The sequence below is a fragment of the Humulus lupulus genome, chromosome 6, assembly GCF_963169125.1.
Source record: "Humulus lupulus chromosome 6, drHumLupu1.1, whole genome shotgun sequence".
Taxonomy (NCBI): Eukaryota; Viridiplantae; Streptophyta; class Magnoliopsida; order Rosales; family Cannabaceae; genus Humulus; species Humulus lupulus.
Window position 1 is genome coordinate 11,915,225 of NC_084798.1, and position 17,417 is coordinate 11,932,641.

A 17,417-nucleotide genomic window follows, 5' to 3' on the forward strand; every position below is an offset into this window, starting at 1 on the left:
TATATATGTTTGAAAAATAATCATAGGTATATTTACAAACATGAAAAACGGTATAAATGTGTACGGAAGTGTGTAAATGTGGGTCGGGTCGTGATGGTCCGTCTAAAAAGTGAGTCAAGCTACATTGGTTTATATTTGGATCCCACCTATTCATGTCGTGTGTAACATGTCGGCCTTGAGGACATGTTATAAGTTAGGTGGGTGCTCAATTCGCATGCAAGGGTGCAGGACTGGTGGATATGTTGATACCTAGTTTGTACGGTAGTTGTATTTTTGTAAATATATTTAATATTGCCCAGAATTGAACGAAAGTTGGTATTTTCTATATATTGAAGGGTAAAATGGACACAATGGTACGAACAAATTTGAGAGATTTGGAGAATTGGTGAGCTGAGAGCCAAATATGTCTCTTAAGAAAAAATCATATATGTTCCTGGTAGAAGGCTAAAAACTTAGAGTGAGGTCAGCTCTCCATCAACCCTAGTGCAAGTGTGCTAAGTGAGCTACTACTAGTAAGGAAGATTAGTAGGGCAAGCATATGAGGACCACGAGTGGACTCATCATATGCTAATTTTGAATTTTGTTTCCAAAATTGTCTAAAAATCAAACCTTTATTTATTTAAATAATTATAATTATTTAAATACTTTTCAAAATTAACCAATTATAATTTTGACATTTATTAAATTCATTTTATTAATATTAATATTAATATTAATTTATCAATATTAATAAAATTGTCCTAATTGGCTATAATGCTATCTTTTAGAGACTTTGCAATAAAAACCTCAAAGTTTCTTCTATTTATTTTCTCACAAAATATTAATAAATAGTTTAACATTATTTATTTTCATTGACCGATTCAATATGATATTTTTATAATTAATAATTAAATTAATTGTTCAGGACTACTAGGTTCATTTTGATAAGAGATGACATAGAGACCATGAATCCATGAACTTAAGCTTAGTAAGTTACTATGAGTTTATTTATAACAAATTGTTGATGCGGTTCTTCGCCAACATGTAATTATACGAATAAATAGGATGGATTAGTGTTAATTGGTGAACCATAATATGAAAATAGTTATATTCTAGATTTGAGAAACTAATAGCATGGGAAGATGGTCACTCATTTCTTTTTAGGTGGTTCGAAGATTAAAATCCCTCTAGTCCGCCAGTCGATATTATTGATATCTTTTGACTATTTCTTACAAAGTGTTTCTTTACAAAAATATGCCAACCCCTTACACTACCCAGGGTCTTGGTATTTATAGGAAGAAGATATCTGGGTTGGCAATGGGTTCATCCCGTGATCTCTTTATCCTTCACGTCATCTCTATGACACTGATGATTAATTCCTAAAACCTTACAGTGAAGTGTGGTCTAATCAATAGGTAAGAATGGGTAATGGGACGCTTGGCCCAAATCAGATACGGGATGTCCGAATGCGCACGTTTATACTACGCATCCTAGAAATCAGGAATAGAATAGACACGTGATGTCTGATATATGCACGTTTATATTGCGTGGTTGACTTTACAAGGATTCGGGTGTCAGATCTCTGCCGCATCGCGAGCTTAATGTGGCGCCAGCTCGTGACACTCATACTGCTGACACGATGCCTCTGAGTAGCAGTTAACTCTCTAATTAGGTTGGGCTGGACAGATGGAGGCCCGTAACAAACAGATCCGGGTGGAAGATTTACCCGTGGCAGATCGAATTAGGCCCTTTTCTAGCTCGCCAATATGCGCGGATATTTAGGGCGTACATTTTCCCCCCAAGCCCCTGCTCGTGACCCATGACTTCATAGTGGGGGCTTTTAAGTTTCCCTTTTGACCCTTCATGTCCCGCCCACTGTGTGGGTATCGGACACGTGGAGTGCCGTGGTTGGTGATTGTTCGGTTTCCGAGAATTGCATTAAATGGCCTAGCCTGCTTTCGGCTGTCGTTTTGCCTCTCGAGTTATGACCCTCGTATCTTGCATTAATTTGATTGAACGGTTCTCGTTTCTTTATGCCTCTTACGTATATATAATGCTGGCCATCTTCCGTGTTAGCCACCCTTCATTTGAAATTTTTTCCTCATTTTCTCTCCTTTTTAGTCTCAGAAGTTTCTCTTCTTCTAGTTATCATCCCAGAGATCCCTTCGCTCTCGCCACAAGAGTTTCTTCACCAGTCCAGCTTTAAAGATTCCACCAGGACTCCGATTCCTATGCTTTTTGCGACTTTCACACGGAAAATACACTGTAAGTCCTCTGCCTGTTGCATGTTTTGATCTTTCCGCTTTTCTATTAGGTAAACCTCTTTCTTAGTCGCACACTGTAGGTTGTTTTTGGTGCATAGGTTTTGATCCTAAGCATATCGACTATTTGAGAACATGTCTAGGAATGTGATGTTTAGGACAAGACAAATTCTGGGTAATTTTTTTGGGTAGCTTTTCTGGGTAGCTTTAGGGAATGCCTGTTAGGAAAATGGAAGGTGAAAGGTTTCTAGGGTGCAAAACCGGGTAGCTTAGGGGTCACGCTTCCAAGGCGGTTTTTCTTTTTAAAACTTTCCCTCCAAGGCAAGCATTATCTTGACCCTCCTGACACATAGATCCCGAGCAATCGGGGATCTGTTGGAAATGTGGGCGCGTGACCATGGAAACGCGTGGCTTCACACACCGCGGGCTGAGATTACGTCAGCCCGTGTACGAAAATCACTTCTCATGCTATATTCTCTTTTCTATTTTTAGGTCGCCTATTTAAAATTTTCTTCATTCTTGTTCGTTAGGCGACCAGATGGGATCCAGGAAGAACGTACCCAAGAAGAGCACGACTGGCTCGTCGTCCCAGCAGGCCAGCAAGGGGAAAGGGGTTGCGGAGGATTCTCCCATCCCCCACTTCGGTCCCACGGTGGAGAAAGAGGTCGAGGTGGGACCTGACGCCTTCTTCGAGGCAGAGAGGATAGTCTCAAAGATTACGACCCAAGGGAGGGTCAACAAGATCCTGCTGTCCCATAACATCGAAATTGGGACAAGCGCTCTTGTTGCCCGACCTCCCATCGAGGGCAAGAGAAGCTGCACGCCTCTCGACGAGGAGTTTGCAGCTTGGAGTGAAGAACACCTCAAGGCTGGGGCCTTCCTACCTCTTGACCAGTACTTTGCGGATTTCCTGAATTACGTGAAGCTGGCTCCCTTCCAACTGCCCCTAACTCCTACTGTCTGCTGACGGGGCTAAGGTACCTCTTCCTGAGGCACGAGTGGGAGGTCCCTACACCAGTGGACATGTAACGCCCTGGTTACCCCAGAACAGTTACGGTGAACAGTGAACCAGAAATTTGACTCGCTACCCGAGTCCTTTGGTTAAAAACGTGATCTAGGTATTATTATCAGGTTAAGGTGAAAAACCAATAAAAAGGAAATGGTACATTTCATTAAGTAAATAAACTGCTCATGAGCCTTTTAAAGCGTTTACAAGATGTCTATAATACAAAAGAGTCGCTACAGTTTCTGATTTACAATCCCCGCCGGCCTAAGCGGCAAAAGTAGGGTAAACCCCTAGTCCCTCTGAGAACTCCTTGACCGTGGCAGTCAAGCGGCCCTGTATGTACATCACATCGCCCAAGCTCTCCACTCAAGGCTGGCCAAGCTTTTCCTTTCCTTTACCTGCACCACATAGCACCCATGAGCCAAGGCCCAGCAAGAAAACACAATAAAGCATGATATAATATCAACAACGATCATAATAACCATTCAGGACTATCAGTCCAACAAATAGGTGACAATAGCCAAAAGTCACAATAATGAGCATCGCTCCCTCTAGCCATGTGAAGATAGGGTCACCAGGGCTTAACGGATAGGTGATTCTTTCATAAGTTCGTTCAGGACAGGTGCATGGTGACTGGTCACCAACATAGCCTTCCTCACGACTCTAGGGTCGAAACTATGGAAAACGTCCCTTAGCCATGTGACAAACGGTCACCGGGGTCATATACCTTGGCTATAGTCATCTGGTCGTAGACCAGGCAAGCGCTTATAAGTTCTTCGACCTTAGGGTTGGTCCCGCATTAATGCCATAGAGCCATTCAACGCGTGATCATCGACTTTAGAGTCGTTCCCTGACTAGTCAGTGTCTCAAGCAGGTAATCAGCATTTACTAGCATTTAACATGCAATCCATGTCCACATATACCAACCAACATGCCTCAAATATCCAGCCATGCATGTCATATACCTGTACAGGGTGGAACTGTATTCATACACTGTTTTCTTACCTCAGATTCGAGCTAGAAAGATTAAAAGAACGACCCGTGAGAGCGATCAGCCTTTAGTCCCTTAGCGGTCACCTAATTAAAACCAAACATGAGACATCATTAATAATAATGATCAACATAGGTTCCCACACCAATATCTAGCCTCCAGAAGATCAATCCCAACTAATCCAAGAAGTAGGAACACTCCCGAGGCCTATAACTAAGTTCCCGGGGTCAAAACGAGCAAACGGGGCGAAAACAGGGCAAGGGCTGCGGCCCTAGCACCTTGGGCCGCGGCCCCCAGGGTTCCCAGAGGCTAGGGCCGCGGCGCCCAGCAAGCACAAAGCCTCCACCTGCTTCTTCAAAGAAGGGCCGCGGCGCCACAAGAACAGGGCCGCGGCGCTCCACCCTGGGCCATTCCCAACCGCGTTTCTAACCCTTCAAAGCCTCTAAAATCATCCCTAAACATTCCCCAATCATCAAAGCAAAGTTCCCAAGCTTCCCCATACATCAAAACCCTCAAGACCCAAGGCTCGAACGAACCGAAAACTCAACAATTTACAAAATCAATTGAGAGCTTAGAAACTCGGAAAAACTCAAAACTTAAACTTCGATTACCTTCAATTGGGTTGTTTTCCGTCAAATCCTTCGGTTAAGAAGCTTCTAATCTTTCTTAGGGTCGCTACGCCTCAATCCTTGCTTGATTCTGAGTCCTAGAACTCGAGATATCTTCGAATATGCTCAAACGGTAAAACGGGCTATCAAAAGGAAGAACGAGAGGTTTTTTTCTTATCGTACGATCTATCTGACATCTACTTCAAGCTTAAGTAACCTCAAATAAAACCTTGTGCTCGGGGTCCCAAAAACACCCCCGGGGACATTATAGTCAAAACCTCCGAAATTACACCCTGATCTCAAATATTCCCAATTTTCATCAAATAAGCATTTCTATTACCCCAAAATTGACCTCGTTATAACAAAACCGCTAATCCATCATATATGACCGTCTCATGCCGAATAGCTCGAATATATCTCCATAATAATGGGATCTCATTCACAAATCAAGTTATGCACCCAAACACACAAATTCACCCTCAATGGGCCAAATTATTCAGAATAGCATAATTATTTAAATGTGGACCCACATGCACGCATATAACATCATATCATAATATAATTCACATATACATGCATAAACACATTTAATGGCATAATTAAACTATTATGGCCCTCCCGGCCTACTAATCCAGCCATTAACCATAACAGAGAATCCGGGGCGTTACAACTATCCCCTCCTTACAGAAATTTCGTCCTCGAAATTTACCTGAACAGCTCGGGAAACTGATTCCGCATATCAGACTCCAGCTCCCAGGTCGCCTCCTTGACCTTGCTGTTCCTCCACAACACCTTAACCAAGGCTATTGTCTTGTTCCTGAGGACTTTATCCTTCTGATCAAGTATCTGAACAGGCTGCTCCTCAAAGGAGAGATATGGTTCAAGCTCCAGATCCTCATAACTCAAAACATGACTCTCATCAGGTACATACCTCCGAAGAACGGATGCATGGAATACGTTATGCACGGCCGACAATGCCGGAGGCAAAGCTAGCCTGTAAGCCACTTGACCAATCCTCTCCAGGATCTCAAATGGACCTACAAACCTGGGACTCAGCTTGCCTTTCTTCCCAAACCTTCTCACCCCTTTCCATGGCGAGACTCTAAGGAAAACATAGTCTCCTACCTGGAACTCCACGTTCCTGCGTTTGGGATCAGCATAGCTCTTCTGTCTACTCTGAGAAGTAAGCATCCGAGCTCTAATCTTATCAATAGCCTCACTGGTCCTCTGAACTGCCTCAGGACCTAAGTATCTCCTTTCACCTGTCTCATCCCAATGAATGGGTGATCTACACTTCCTACCATATAGCATCTCATAAGGCGCAACACCAATGGTAGCCTGATAACTGTTATTATAGGAGAACTCTATCAAAGGCAGATACTTACTCCATGATCCACCAAAGTCCAGTACACATGCCCGCAGCATGTCTTCTAATATCTGGATCGTCCTCTCAGACTGCCTGTCTGTCTGAGGATGATAAGTTGTACTGAACTTCAGTTGTGTACCCATGGCTGTCTGTAAACTCTTCCAGAACTTGGAAGTGAACGTAGGGTCCCGATCTGACATGATTGACCTAGGTGCTCCATGGAGGCGCACGATCTCTCTCACATAGAGATCTGCATACTGGTCAACAGTATAAGTAGTCCTCACTGGTAGAAAGTGAGCTGACTTGGTATAGCGATCCACTATCACCCAAATGGAATCATGCTGACCAACAGTCCTGGGCAAGCCCACCACAAAGTCCATTGTGATGTCTTCCCACTTCCACTCTGGAATATCCAGAGGCTGCAGTAACCCTGCCGGCCTCTGATGCTCAGCTTTGACCTGCTGACATGTCAAGCACTTAGCTACATACTCTACTACATCTCTCTTCATCCCTGGCCACCAATACAATAACCTCACATCCTGATACATCTCGTGGTGCCTGGATGCAAAGAGTAAGGTGTAGTGTGAGATTCATCCAGAATCTCCCGTCTCAATGCAGTGTCTAACGGAACACATATCCGTCCCTTGTATCTCAACAACCCCAAATCAGACACTGTATAATCCCTGGATGCTCCAGCCAAGACATCCTCTCTAATCTTGATCAGTTGTGGATCACTCAACTGACCCTATTTAATCCTCTCCAGCAGCGTAGACTGTAGCGTAACATTGGCCAACTGGCCCACCAGCAACTCTATACCAACTCTGGTCATATCATCAGCCAACTCCCTGGCTATCAGCCTAATACCATGAATCTGTCCCAGACCCTTCCGGCTTAAAGCATCAGCTACCACGTTGGCTTTCCCTGGGTGATACAGAATCTCACAATCATAATCTTTCACTAATTCCAGCCAACGCCTTTGCCTCATGTTCAAGTCTTTCTGAGTAAAGAAATACTTTAGGCTCTTGTGGTCTGTATAAATCTCACACTTCTCTCCATAGAGATAGTGCCTCCATATCTTTAAAGAAAAAACCACTGCTGCCAACTCTAAGTCATGAGTAGGATACCTCTTCTCGTAGTCCTTCAGTTGACGAGAAGCATAGGCTATAAATCTCTCTGATTGCATCAAAACACAGCCCAAACCCTGATGAGAAGCATCGCAGTATATCACAAACTTCTCCTGGTCTGTAGGAAGACTCAGAACCGGAGCTGTAATCAACCTCTGTTTCAACTCCTGGAAGCTGTTCTCACATTTGTCTGACCACACAAACTTCTGACCCTTGCGTGTCAGCTCAGTCAACGAAGTAGTAATCTTTGAGAACCCCTCCACAAAACGCCTGTAATACCTTGCCAACCCAAGGAAACTTCTAGCCTTAGAAGCATTCTTTGGCCTTGGCCAATATCTGACCGCTTCAATCTTTGATGGATCCACTTTAATCCCCTCCTTACTGACGATGTGCCCAAGAAAGGACACCTGAGACAACCAGAACTCACACTTCTTGAACTTTGCAAACAATCTGTGTTCTCTCAACCTCTGCCGAACCAACCTCAGATGATGCTCATGCTCTGACTCAGTCTGAGAATATACCAGAATATCATCGATAAAGACGATCACAAACTGGTCTAAATAATCCTTGAACACCCTGTTCATCATATCCATAAAAGCGGCAGGGGCATTAGTCAACCCAAATGACATAACTAGAAACTCATAATGCCCATACCTGGTGCGAAAAGCGGTCTTCGGTATGTCTCCCTCCTTGACCCTCAACTGATGGTAACCAGAATGAAGGTCGATCTTAGAGAATACCGTCTTACCCTGCAATTGATCAAACAGATCGTCAATCCTTGGCAAAGGATACCGGTTCTTAATTGTCAGCTTATTCAGTTCTCTGTAATCTATACACATCCTCAGAGAACCATCTTTCTTCTTTACAAACAGAACTGGCGCACCCCAAGGTGAAAAGCTAGGTCTAATAAAACCTAAGTCCAACAGCTCTTGCAGCTGCACCTTTAATTCTTTCAACTCAGCTGAGGCCATTCTATATGGTGCTCTAGACACTGGCTCCGTCCCTGGGACCAGTTCTATAACGAACTCAATCTCTCTGTGTGGTGGCAACCCTGGCAGATCCTCTGGAAACACATCCAGAAACTCACATACAAGTCTAGTATCCTCTGGTCTCACTGGCACGACCTGGGTGGTATCAACCACGCTGGCTAAGAATCCAATGCAACCCCCTTGCAATAAATCCCTAGCCCTCAATACCGAAATCATAGGAATACGGGGTCCATGCACAGTACCAACAAATACAAAAGGATCCTCACCCTCAGGCTCAAAGGTGACCATCTTCCTTCTATAGTCTATGGTTGCCCCATACTTGGCTAACCAGTCCATACCCAGTATCATATCAAAGTCAGTCATAACCAACTCTATAAGATCCACTGACAACTCTCTGCCCTCCACTATCACTGGCAAAGATCTGACCCACCTCCTGGATACAACCAGCTCCCCAGTGGGTAACAAAGTACCAAACCCCACAGTATAGAAATCACAAGGTCTACACAATCTATCAATAATACTACTAGCAACAAAGGAATGTGTAGCACCAGAATCAATCAATACATTATAAGCAGTTCCTGCACTAAGAAGCTGACCTGTAACAACTGAGGGAGAAGCCTCAGCTTCTGCTTGAGTCAAAGCAAACACTCGTGCTGGGGCCGAGCTGTCTGCCTTCCTGGGCTCTTCCTTTCTTGCCTTAGGGCAATCCTTTTTCAGATGACCCACTGCTCCACAAGAGAAGCAGGCCCTTGCCTTACACTCTCCCAAGTGATGCCTCTTGCATCTAGGACACTCAGGATAGGATTTCCAGGCTTCACTGCCCCCAGGACGACCTATTGTAATACCACGAGGTCTCCTGTCAGGACCTGGACCTGGGAAGGTATCAAGAACCTTCCTCTTCTGATCACTGGGGCCAACACCCCTACTAGAACCCACAAATGGAGGACCTGGCCTCCTGAAATCCCTTCTGGCTGCATTGTCACGCCAGATCTTAATCTCTGCAGTTTCGGCTGTAAGTGCCTTCTCCACCACCTGTGCATAAGTAGTCACTCCTGCCACATTGGTGATGCGCACATCTCGAGCTAACATAGGTTGTAGCCCCTGTAAGAACCGCTCTCTCTTGGTCCCATCAGTGGGCACCAACTCCTTGGCAAACTTTGCCAAACGGTCAAACCTTAAGGCATACTCGGTTACTGATAAGCTTCCCTGAAGTAACCTCATAAATTCATCAGCTTTCGCCGCTCTAATGGCGTCATTATAGTACTTTTCATTGAACAAGCTCTGAAATTCCTCCCAGCTCAGGAGATTAACATCCTTGGTCTGGCCAACTACTTCCCACCAAATCCGGGCATCTTCCCGAAACATATAGGCAGCACAGGCCACCCTCTCAGTACCAACTACCTTCATAAAGTCCAAAACAGTGGTAATCATACTCATCCATTGTTAAGCTTTGGTGGGATCAGCACTGCCTTCAAACACAGGAGGTTGCTGTTTCCTGAACCGCTCATAAAGAGGTTCCAATCTGTTTTCAACCCCAGGCAGTGGTCGAATAACTGGCACCGACACAGAAGGTGCCTCTGCAACACTGGCCACCACAGGCACTTGCTGCTGTCTTAGGAGACGAAGCTCCTCTCCCTGTTTTATCACTATAGCCTGCAAATCATTAAACATCTGCTGCCAGTTTGCAGGTGCTGGCTGTGGAACCTGAGATTGGTCATTCTCTAGACCCTGACTATTGTCATTACTCTGACCCTGACCACTCTGGCCAGCTGCAGTGTCTGTATGCTCTGGGTTCATTCTGTCACTGATACCTTACTGAAACAGTAATCAATACGGCTAGTCAGGTAGTAATAACTAAACCTCTTGCCGCCTTACGGTCCAAGAACAAACAGATAATAATCACATTCCACAGTCATTCAACATCCACAACCAGATACATGTTTATGGCATTCAGCACTCAGCATGTATCACATAATAACTCATAAACGACCATACTAATAAGCAGGTGCCAGCAATCTCAGTACTAATCAGTACACATTTGCTGAAGATATAATATTTCAGGGCACAGGCTCAACATAATATCTCACACACGCAGGTAAAGCATATATATCTCATTTAAACAATTATTCATGTAACCACGTAAATAGTTACCAAACCGTGAGTCGAGCTTGACTTCAGTGATGTGTGTACATACCCAGCCAGTCTGCAGGAACCCTAACCTTGGCATTGCTCTGATACCAAGTTGTAACGCCCTGGTTACCCCAGAACAGTTACGGTGAACAGTGAACCGGAAATTTGACTCGCTACCCGAGTCCTTTGGTTAAAAACGTGATCTAGGTATTATTATCAGGTTAAGGTAAAAAACCAATAAAAAGGAAAGGGTACATTTCATTAAGTAAATTAACTGCTCATGAGCCTTTTAAAGCGTTTACAAGATGTCTATAATACAAAAGAGTCGCTACAGTTTCTGATTTACAATCCCTGCCGGCCTAAGCGGCAAAAGTAGGGTAAACCCCTAGTCCCTCTGAGAACTCCTTGACCGTCGCAGTCAAGCGACCCTGTATGTACATCACATCGCCCAAGCTCTCCACTCAAGGCTGGCCAAGCTTTTCCTTTCCTTTACCTGCACCACATAGCACCCATGAGCCAAGGCCCAGCAAGAAAACACAATAAAGCATGATATAATATCAACAATGATCATAATAACCATTCAGGACTATCAGTCCAACAAATAGGTGACAATAGCCAAAAGTCACAATAATGAGCATCGCTCCCTCTAGCCATGTGACGATAGGGTCACCAGGGCTTAACGGATAGGTGATTCTTTCATAAGTTCGTTCAGGACAGGTGCATGGTGACTGGTCACCAACATAACCTTCCTCACGACTCTAGGGTCGAAACTATGGAAAACGTCCCTTAGCCACGTGACAAACGGTCACCGGGGTCATATACCTTGGCTATAGTCATCTGGTCGTAGACCAGGCAAGCGCTTATAAGTTCTTCGACCTTAGGGTCGGTCCCGCATTAATGCCATAGAGCCATTCAATGCGTGATCATCGACTTTAGAGTCGGTCCCTGACTAGTCAGTGTCTCAAGCAGGTAATCAGCATTCACTAGCATTTAACATGCAATCCATGTCCACATATACCAACCAACATGCCTCAAATATCCAGCCATGCATGTCATATACCTGTACAGGGTGGAACTGTATTCATACACTGTTTTCTTACCTCAGATTCGAGCTAGAAAGATTAAAAGAACGACCCGTGAGAGCGATCAGCCTTTAGTCCCTTAGCGGTCACCTAATTAAAACCAAACATGAGACATCATTAATAATAATGATCAACATAGGTTCCCACACCAATATCTAGCCTCCAGAAGATCAATCCCAACTAATCCAAGAAGTAGGAACACTCCCGAGGCCTATAACTAAGTTCCCGGGGTCATAACGAGCAAACGGGGTGAAAACAGGGCAAGGGCTGCGGCCCTAGCACCTTGGGCTGCGGCCCCCAGGTTTCCCAGAGGCTAGGGCCGTGGCGCCCTTCATCAGGGGCCGCGGCGCCCAGCAAGCACAAAGCCTCCACCTGCTTCTTCAAAGAAGGGCCGCGGCGCCACAAGAACAGGGCCGCGGCGCTCCACCCTGGGCCATTCCCAACCGCGTTTCTAACACTTCAAAGCCTCTAAAATCATCCCTAAACATTCCCCAATCATCAAAGAAAAGTTCCCAAGCTTCCCCATACATCAAAACCCTCAAAACCCAAGGCTCGAACGAACCGAAAACTCAACAATTCACAAAATCAATTCAGAGCTTAGAAACTCGGAAAAACTCAAAACTTAAACTTCGATTACCTTCAATTGGGTTGTTTTTTGTCAAATCCTTCAGTTAAGAAGCTTCTAATCTTTCTTAGGGTCGCTACGCCTCAATCCTTGCTTGATTCTGAGTCCTAGAACTCGAGATATCTTCGAATATGCTCAAACGGTAAAACGGGCTATCAAAAGGAAGAACGAGAGGTTTTTTTCTTATCGTACGATCTATCTGACAGCTACTTCAAGCTTAAGTAACCTCAAATAAAACCTAGTGCTCGGGGTCCCAAAAAAACCCCCGGGGACATTATAGTCAAAACCTCCGAAATTACACCCTGATCTCAAATATTCCCAATTTTCATCAAATAAGCATTTCTATTACCCCAAAATTGACCCCGTTATAACAAAACCGCTAATCCATCATATATGACCGTCTCATGCCGAATAGCTCGAATATATCTCCATAATAATGGGATCTCATTCACAAATCAAGTTATGCACCCAAACACACAAATTCACCCTCAATGGGCCAAATTATCATAATAGCATAATTATTTAAATGTGGACCCACATGCACGCATATAACATCATATCATAATATAATTCACATATACATGCATAAACACATTTAATGGTATAATTAAACAATTATGGCCCTCCCGGCCTACTAATCCAGCCATTAACCATAACAGAGAATCCGGGGCATTACAGGACATCCTTTTCTTCTTCTGCCTCAAATCTGGTCCGGATCAACGGGGGCGAGGAGACAGGTTCTACTATTTGACCAATTTTCCCAACTCTCCTGCAGTCATCGAGCTGCCCAGACACCCCAATGACTTTAAGGACTAGTTCTTCATGTTGAAGGGGTTTCGCAACTGCGAATACCACTACTTCAACCGCCATCGTAAGTTCTCTCTATTCTCAGCTCGCGAAATCACCATATTTCTTTATTTATTTTCGCACGCATTGACTTGAACATCATCGTGCAACCATTTTTGCGAGGATGGCCAAATTGGTGACCCTTGGGGGTCAATACGAAACCTTGGCGGGACTCCCACCAAGTGAAAAAGACTACCGCCAGCTCGTATCTGATGAGACGATGCTGGCGTGTAAGTTAATTTCTCTGGGCCAGACTCTGGCCTTGAGGAGGTCGCGGGCTATCCCAGTAGCTCGCAAACTGGTGCCCATCCCCGAGGGGGATGCCGCGGACAGTGACGAGCAGGATGATGAAGACGAGGTGCCGCTTGTGTGACGAAAGCGAGCTCTCAAGGCTGCTTAGGGCCTCGACGTGGATCAGATTCAGTCGGGGGCAGCAGCTGGCCCCTCCGGCTAAGGTAACCCATACCTATTTAGGGACTTAGACAGGGTTACCGTAGACCTAAGGCTTGCTAGGTTTAACCCAAACCAGCTCATACATCGTCATCGAGATGACCCAGACCTTAACATAACCCTACTCCAGTGTGTAGATTAACTAGTGTTGTGCCACAATATGGGCCTTCCTAGGGGCACCGTAGTAGTAGACAACACCCTGTCCTTTAGGTCAGTCTTCTTTGAGGAGTACGGGACCAACCTTAGGACGTGGCCCTCCCTTTTGGAGGGTGTAGTCGCTCCAGGGCTTAGGCAATATGTAGAGGAGTCCAGTCCTGAGGCGGATCCGGACCCAGAGCCCCCTCTCATCCGTGAAGTAATAAATTTAGACTCCACCATAGAAGCTCCAAGGCCGGAGGTCGTGTCAATAGATTCCTCCTCTTGCTAGGAGGGTAGGTGTGACAGTCAGAATCCCGTGATCCGTAAGGGGAAAGAACGGGTAAGCTGTGCAATCCCACACCGCCTGGGGAAGGTCAAGAGTGATGATTCTAAGACTGTGTAGGTATGGGACTACATAGTTGAAGATGGCTTAAATGGATTGATAGGTACTACCTATATCAACAAGATGCATCTTCTTTTCGGTAGCCCATCACTTGAGAACTCCAAAGTTAAGCGTGCTTGACCTGGGGTAATCTAGGGATAGGTGTGTTATCCAATAAATTAGCATTTGTGACGTGGCGAATAATCTCTTGACACGTGGCTGACACCTGGAGCGTCTGCTAGAGTATCGACCAGGAGACACACCAGAAGCAGGACAGACCTGTATTTACCACGACCAGACTGGTCGGTGGTTCCGCTGGCAAAGCAACATTTATGGAAAGATCTTATGAATCCCGAATTTATCTCATGCAATCTTCTGAATATCCCATGATTCAGGGGATAATATCTGTAACAATATTGGGCAACCCTCCATGAGCCTATAAAAAGCAGGAGATGGCTCATGGGAAGGGACTTTTGGAGCCCGGAAATCATAGAGATTACAGAAATTATCTGAGTAAAACTTGTATTGTTTATGAGGAGTGTTGAAACTCATTGAACCCAAGTTCTCTGATCACACTTTTGGTCCTATATCAATATCATTCTAAGTGGATGTAGGTCATTACCAGATCCTGGGGCCGAACCACTATAAATTACTGTGTTTTCTTTACTTTTGTCATTACGTTATTATCTATACATATTCGTCTATATCATTCATATTTTGACTCCGTGTCAGTTGGCTAAATCGTGGGTCAACAAGGTGACCTCCTGGGAAGTTTTCCTAGGAAGCATGTGAGTGAGGACAAAGCATGCTGAAAAGACTCGTGTTGGTTTGTAGGGCCAGTCGTCATTCCAGAAAGCAGCCATAGTGACGTGGGGCGTCACAAATGGTATCAGAGCCTTGACCTAGCCGGAAGTGTGGCTGACGGGGACGTCGGGCCCGTAAGGGGGGTGATTGTGACAGTCAGAATCCCGTGATCCGTAAGGGGAAAGACTGGGTAAGCTGTGCAATCCCACACCGCCTGGGGAAGGTCAAGTGTGATGATTATAAGACTGTGTAGGTATGGGACTACATAGTTGAAGATGACTTAAATGGATTGATGGGTACTACCTATATCAACAAGATGCATCTTCTTTTCGGTAGCCCATCACTTGAGAACTCCAAAGTTAAGCGTGCTTGACTTAGGGTAATCTAGGGATGGGTGACCTCCTGGGAAGTTTTCCTAGGAAGCATGTGAGTGAGGACAAAGCATGCTGAAAAGACTCGTGTTGGTTTGTAGGGCCAGTATTCATTCCAGAAAGCAACGTGGGGCATCACAGTTAGGACCATTTCAATACACCTTTATATTTTTCTTGTAATAAAGTAACCTTATATGCATACTAACATTCCCCTCTTTTTGTTTCAGGCGAAGAGATGGCACAGCCCGGAGACAACGTCCTGCAATCCATCTTCCAGGGGGGAATCCTCCCTCCAGATCGTCCGGGCCACTGGTCAAGAAATCCCGGCTGACCAAGAAGATTCCTCCTGCTGGGTACACCTCCAAGTCTCTCGCCAAGGGGAGGGGCCAGGTCCCTGCAGCCACAGAAAACATGCCCCCACCTCCCCCGCAACCTCCAGCCCCTACTCGAGAACAAGAGGCACCAGCCGGATCCCCACCAGTTCCCACTCCCACTGTGCGCATCTCGGTTAACACCCAGGCCTTGGAAAAAATACCCGAGACCTTCCGAGGGACGGTCTATGAGAAAGCGAGCTATACAGTGGAGCATTATTATAATGCCACCCCGAGGGACTTGAGGGAGATCGAGATGAGGAGCCCCGAGAATGTCATGGAGTCTTCGCTGGGGATGACCCTCACTGTAAGTTTACTTAGTTAAATTTCTTTGCTTTCTCCCCAACACGTGCCTTACTATCTATGTCTTTGCAGGAGGCTTTGGCTCTACTCTGCAGCATAGATCGGTCATAGGCCAAGATTGACGAGATCAGGGGCGAGTTCCAAATTGCTCAGGCTGTTCTCGCGTCTGCCCAACAGCAAGAGCAAAGTGCCAAGGTTGCCCTGACGGCTGCCAAAGAAAGTGAAAAGGCTGCACAGGTTGCCTTGGTCGCTGTGACGACCGAGCTCGAGGAGGCCAAGGCTAAGCAGTTGGAGGCCGAGGTCGCAATCGTGGCAGAGAGGGCGTTTTTCAGCTCCTCCATGGAGGCCATGCTTTACCATTCCTGGGCCTTCAACTAGGATGGTGACTTCTCCTTTTTGGCGCCCGAGGTGTGGGAGCCATTCCTTGAGAAGTTCAAAGCCCGTCTTCAACAAGAGCTGCCTTCCGAGACCGGGGAGACTTCCACTACTGGCGAGCAAGAGACTGAGGGGGTGACCTTGGTGGAGCGGCCTGGGGGGGCCTAGCACTTTTTGTATTTTTTATTTATTTATTTGTAATTTATCATGAGGTTTTTCCTCCTCGAGATAATTGATTACAGTTACCCTGAATTTCATCATTTTTTTTAATATGATGTGATTGATAAAAACCTAGTTTGTGTTAGTTTATTGACTTTTTCTTCGAAACTACAAAGCATCGCCAGTAAATTTTAACCAACTTCTAAGTTTTAGGACCTGGTTATGTCCAGGACATTAATTTTTATAAAGCTTAGTTCGCGTTAGTTTTATCGACACCCCGTGTTCTTTAGGAAAAACACTGAATTAATCAATTTAACTAACTTCCAAGCTTCGAGACCTGGTTGTTTCTAGGACATTTATTTAAAAAACTTAGTTCGTGCTAGTTTTATCGACACCCCATGTTCTTTAGGAAAAACATTGAATTAATCAATTTAACTAACTTCTAAGTTTCGGGACCTGGTTGTATCCAGGATATTTATTTAAAAACTTAGTTCGTGTTAGTTTTATCGACACCTCGTGCTCTTTAGGAAAAACAATGGTTAGTCAATTTAACTAACTTCTAAGTTTTGGGACCTGGTTGTATCCAGGATATTTATTTAAAAACTTAGTTCGTGTTAGTTTTATCGACACATCGTGCTCTTTAGGAAAAACACTAGTTAGTCAATTTAACTAACTTCTAAGTTTCGGGACCTGGTCGTATCCAGGATATAGGACCTAGTTGTATCCAGGATATATGCCCTCCAAGTAAACATAAATGGATCTTTCTTGGTTACTTGGAACACGCTCTTCTAACACTACCCGCACACAGAAACATACAACGATATACAAAAGTACTTCTCATTTTTTAATAAACACAAGGTGGCTTTCATAATTAAGCCTTACAAACGTATGCCTATTGATAATATTTCTTTAGGTGTATAGCGTTCCATGTCCGTGGGACTGCTTCTCCATTATGCTGAGCTAGTTTAAAGGTCCCTTCCTTCACAACCTCTATTATCTGATAGGGTCCTTCCCAGTTTGGTCCCAAAACTCCGTCCTTGGGATCCTTACCGGCTAA